Source organism: Rhipicephalus sanguineus, chromosome 9, assembly GCF_013339695.2.
Source record: "Rhipicephalus sanguineus isolate Rsan-2018 chromosome 9, BIME_Rsan_1.4, whole genome shotgun sequence".
Lineage (NCBI taxonomy): Eukaryota > Metazoa > Arthropoda > Arachnida > Ixodida > Ixodidae > Rhipicephalus > Rhipicephalus sanguineus.
Window position 1 is genome coordinate 139,395,736 of NC_051184.2, and position 6,000 is coordinate 139,401,735.

The window sequence follows — 6,000 nt, forward strand, 5'->3', positions numbered from 1 at the left end:
GCCATGTTTTTTATAAGAAGCAATGTTTTTTTTTCCAATTGCGTGTTTGAACCCTTCTACAGCCAATTTTTCATCCGAGAGTTTGACCGGTGTACGTCGCTTCTTTCCTCGAAATGCACTAACCGATAACAGCCCTACTTACAAGTCCAAAGGGGGCATCGTTTATTTCCCACGTGTCTCCCATCGACTGTTTGCAGAGCAAGCATCCCTACACTTCATCCTTATCCTACTGCTAACATCAAAACTATAAAGGAGACATGAAATAAAGAAGCACAGTCGAAGAAAGGGCTTTTACTATGAAGCTTCCACCTGCGAGCTCGTCTCCCTTGAAACAAACACCTCTAGCTGCGCATATCGCCTTCTTCTGTTCCATGTAGTCAAAAGCTATTACGTCTTCTATCCATTGCACTCTGGACCAAATAGCTGCTCAATCACGTTACGATAAATTCAGTTTTCCTACACTTGTTCTCCGAGCAGCTCCATACAATAGCAGGTAAGAAGCAGGATTCAGACAGCAGCCGGAACGCCGAAAGGGCTTCTACTTATTTGGGAGTAGCGGCGATGATATTTCTGGGTACACCGTCCTGTTTGATCAGTAGCTGGAGCTCTTTGAGAAGGCAGAACGCTTTTTTCTGCCATGTTGCTGCAGAAAGTCATTCTTCACCGTCGCTTCTACCTCGCTGCTTCTGGGAACGAAGATTTCTTAGGATTCTTCTCGGCTACATGAACACGAACACTGCATCCAACACTAACCGAATGATGTACTTGCATGATATACGAGTTTCGTGTTTTGTTAAGTGCAAAGACATGATTCCGTTTTAAGGCTTCCTTTCAGCCTCCAGTGAGTCTCCCACCCGAACGCAACCTGCGCAAAGGACTTAGTTGCGTAGACTGCATTACTGAAACAAAGCTAGTTGAACGTTTTGCAATGAGAGCTTTGCAGTGCACCTTATTAATGCGAAAGCCTTAGATGCCTCATCATACGCGAAAATTGCCCGTGGGTGTTGGCGGCGTCGGCGTCAACACGAGTGACAAAAGAATTCGTCATCGCGCGATGACGTCACAGATCGCCAAAATTTCTGAAGTCACCATGGCGTCTCTATGATGTCACATAACGCGACTTCACATGAAGACGTCGTCACAGGTGAACCGTTCTTTGGTCAAAGGTGAACCGATCATGGAGGCACCGCAAAATCAGAAGAGGTGCAGAAATCTTACAATGACCACAATCCTGGAGGCAGTGCAAAACCACGTTAGGTGCAGAAAGCTTTCGGAGGGGGCTTTCGAGTGAGAACAAGAAGACCACAATGACTTATGCCGTCCAGCTAGGTGGTATTGTATAGCGGTTACGGTGCTCGGCTGCTGAACCGAAGATCGCTTCTTCGATCCCGGCCGCGGCGTCGCATTTCGATGGAGGCAAAATGCTAGAAGCCCGTGTACTGTGCGATGTCAGTGCGCATTAAAGCGCACAAAATGGTGGAAATTTCCAAAGCCCTCTACTGCTGCGTGCCTCATAATCATATCGTAAAACCCCAGATATTATTATCATTGTAATACTTTCGCCTTCCAGCCGTCTGAGGCCAAATGCATAAGTGACTATTTACTTTTACGTGAAGGCGAGCTGCACAGTTGTGCATCTACAACAGAGCAAAACGAACTAAGAAGATCACCGCGCAACCACTCCGTACACATGGTTAGCCAGCGAAGCTGAAGCCTGCGGCCTCGGTGTTAAGCAGTGGGTTAATCCCGACCTTGTATTGAAGCTATTCTCAATTATTGGTATGGTTTGAACGGAAAATCCGCCGGTCTTTGAGGATAATGTGGATGACGTCGAGGAGCTTGTTGACGTATATCGCACACGCCTCGGATCATTGTTTCAAGGTACGACGCGTTCGAGGAGCGCCATCTCCTGCAAACCAGCGTTGCGTGTCGTTCCGTGTACCCTGATGCGTTCGAGCAGCTCAATTAAGCAGTCCCAGTGAACTTCGGGGGCACACAAAGTTGAAAATGCCTTGGCGTGCCGAGTTGCGCTGTCATTGCGAACAACTCCTTCTTGAGCTCCTGCCAGCAATGGATCGTGTTTAGGCAGACGCGGGGCCTTGTGTCGTTCCTCGACGACGTTGAGCCTGGGCAAATGTGAAGGCATCGGTGGTGAAACGTAGCCGTTAACGGGGCTTAAATTCGGCACACTGCCTTTGATTGACTAGAAAGTGACCGAAGTCGGGAGCAGCTGGGGAAGCATCGCGTCAGTACCTACATGTCATTGTTCCGTTGTTGTCGAGACCGGATACCGTCGATCGTAGCCAGGCTGTTGTATAACCACAGGCCATCGCAGACAAGTGCCGCTCGGGAAACTCCCGCCGAAAGCGGGCGTTGGCCCCAGCGAACGCGTTGTGCCATTGGCATGTTGACGCTACTCTGCCGGCACTGCCGCTTTGTCTGCGCTTCCGCCAAGCATTCGCTCGCCATTGCGCGCAGGCTTGGGTCCGACGGAGAGACGACGTCACTGACGGCGCAGCCAATGGCGTGCGCGCTTGGGTGCGACGTAGATGACGACGTAACTAACGGCGCAGCCAATGGAGACCCTTATCGAAACATGCGGCGAACGGTTTTTCGTTTCGCCTAGCCATATACAGCTTTCGCTGTAAAAGCACGTTTAGCTCTTCATGTTCGGGATAGTGCGCGACACTTTAGATTACTTTGACTAGACATGAAGAAGGCGTAAGAAAGACAGGGAGGTTACCCAGGGCCGACCCTCGACTGGCTATCCTGTGCTTAGGATTTGGAGAAAGGGCATGAAATAGAAACATAATAAAAAGACATGAAAGTAGAAGACTACGCGTAGTCGCGGCTACAAGATATTCAGTTTCCAATAATGGTGCTAACACATGTAAGGTATTTTTGCTTGATTCGTTCTAACCAATTTTAGTGCAATGATATAAAACCGTACCAAGAGATTAATAGAATTTTATTGCTGCTGCGGCGATACTTGGTTCAGTAACATAAAAGTTTCCGAGAAGCCTTGAAAATTAAGGAGCCAGTTATGTTTTTCCTTGTTCGTTTTCTCCTTGATGTGGATAGAAGTCGCGTCAAGGAGATGATCGACGTCGATGAAGCAGGAGGCAGGTTGGAGGTAATAAAAACTTCAAAGTATATTGCAGCGAAATATTTAAAGTCATACGTACATCTTGCCGACGCACACTGATGATAACATAGACATCAACAGCATCTTACTCTTCTACTTAACTTTTCTTAAGTTAGAGCCTAGCACACTGTTACTACATACGAAGAACCGAGTCTCACTGTTCGACCACCAAGTGGTTACGGCCCAGACAGAAGTTGTATCGTACGGAGCCTTACTGATCGATCAGTTAAGTGATTACAGCCTAGACTGAAGGGAAACGAATTCCGTCCAGTCTTAAGTACCTTGCGGTAAACAACGAAAAGGGGAGGTGGCCACTGGTGGTCCACCTCGACATTCCCTTATCCAATCAGTTTATCCTCAGATTAAGCCACTCCCTAGTGGGCTGTCCCTAATCTCGACAGCAGTGTCTTTACAGTGCGGACAGGCGTTTTGGCACTCTTTCCCATGATGGCTCTCCCTCTCCTTATCCCACGCTCTCAGGGATTCTCAGGGTCGAAATACATCGGTATCTTAGCCCTGGTGCATTTACGCCATTTTCCCATACTCATCGAGTTGAACCCGCGGCGCCAGTCGTTAAACGGTTCCGGGAAAGAAAAGGCGTATGCATGTCCCTGCCTCCCACGCATTCGGACCGTGCATTGTTGCGACTCAACCCTGCTTTACCGTCGGCGCGCCGAAAGCGCATGTCGGTCGTTGTTGGGGTCACGCATACTGTCGCCTTGGGCGACGGCATAGAGCAGGAGACGTTTGCCCTCCTCATTTTCCCACACATTCGGGCTGCCGACCTCTGAGAACGGTCGCTTGACCGCAACCCATGCTGGCCATCGGGGTAGACAAGCTGCTCAAAGGAAGCCGTTTGCTTTCTATTGATAACTGCACAGCCAAAGACCAGGCAGCGAGAGAGCCGAGAAAGAAGCTTTGTACGACGTACAGTGCCGCGCCATCCCGTCTGCACGATCGACTTATGAGCGGCAAACCTAACAGAGCCCTTGCCCTATCGGTAACAAGAGTAGAACGCGATAGCGTAATCGGACCGTGTTCGTATCGCCTTCCCAATTGCTAGCCTAACTTCCCTTTTCCGTGGACACTTAAACCGTGCCGCAAGGAAAGCCAAAGTGTGGACGCCATCCAGCTCATATCTTTATTTGCATCTACCTCGAAGTTTCGCTCCCCGGGAGCGCTGACTTCTCGCTCCTAGCAAAAGACGCCGCCGCCGCCGACACCGAAATTTCCACAAAACTTGCTCCTTAACGCTTTCGCGTTAAAATACGCCGCAGAGTCGAAAATATCTCATTTATTATAAGGTTTTTCTCATGTTTTAGCCGGCTGCTGTTATATAAATTCTGCTCGTTCTTTCTCTGAACGCATCAGCTGAGTTAAATGTATACGTACGGTCCTTGCGCACACGCTACAGCTGTCCTTCGATCGTGCTTTCATCGAGAAAGCAATCGACATATACAATCTCTCCACAAGCGACATGTCCCCGAGTGAGATTTTTTTATTGGCACGAGAAACGAGTGACACTCTCGTTTTTCTTCCGAGCCCTTCCTGTTTTGCGAATATTCAGAAAAAGGCCTTGTAAAAGTAAAACTGCTAAGAAATCTATGGTTGTGGTTCAATTTATTAGTTATATTGGACACTATAGATATCGGGGCATAAGTTTACTTAAGATAACGGCCAGCTAGCTGTCAGGATAATTAATGCAAGTTAAATGAATGAGGTGACCCAAAGGGTGGACAGTTCCCTTGTGATAAACTGGATCATTGTGGCACCTGGCGGAACAGGTTTCACTAACGCGCTTCCTTCTACGTGGCGTCAGTGATCCGCTTCGGCCACGTGACGAAACTGCCAAAATTAACCCAAAGAATACACCAGGTCTCACGACAGCCGACCTGCGAGTGCCACTAACAGAAGCCCAAGTCAAGGATTTGGATCGCCTCCAAGTTTTTTACATCTCCACATTTTTCTTCAGTTTGTTTACGCCAATTCCCACCTTTTTTTTCCCTTTAAAGGGAAATTGAAACATTCAAAGAAGTCGCAGTGTCGCCGCAAGGGCGAAGCAATGAATGCAATAGCAAGAAATTGGAATTTCACACGAAGAACGAGACGAAGCTCGATACTTGCAACGCCTGCCACATTTGTTACGTCTTTATGCTTGAGAAACGCGCTGCAAGTGTCGACAATGGAGAATCAGATGCTCTTAGATATTTCTCTTTCTTTTAAACTGCGGCGCGTGGATTGACCCCCTGCGTTTCTTGCCACACGGGGGCGTCTGATGCAAGGTGTGTCCGGTGTTCTTTGTTTTTTTTCTTCCACCTCACGAGTGGGTACAGGAAAGGACCACTTTGTCGTCCAAGCCTGAATGGCAGTTTTCGAATTGAAAGAAAATTAGGAGCGTCTGCAAATGTCGACAATGGAGAATAAGATGCCTTAGGTATTTCTTTTTCTTTTAAACTGCGGCGCGTGGAGTGACGCCCTGCGTTTCTTGCCACACGGGGGCGTCTAGATGCAATGTGTGCCCGGTGTTTTGTTTTTTTCGGTCGGATGCTTCAGACTTTTTTTCTTCTGCTTTATTTTTCTTTGTGCCACTTTTATACGTAAACATAGATATACATATCCGGAGCATGACGGCGACGGCAAAAATCAGCCGAGAGTGTCCATATAATTGCTATCGCAATAAAAAAATCACCGACGATTGCGATACTGGCTAATGCGAATTCTGAGCGCAGCTTCGTGTTGGGGCAAGGCCAACTGTGTTTGAGTTTTGGCTGTCCGCAGTTGTAGCAATGTAACATTTGTTACATATTGCCACAGAAACTGCCAGAGCTCGAGTGCTACGCACACCACTCTGTGCA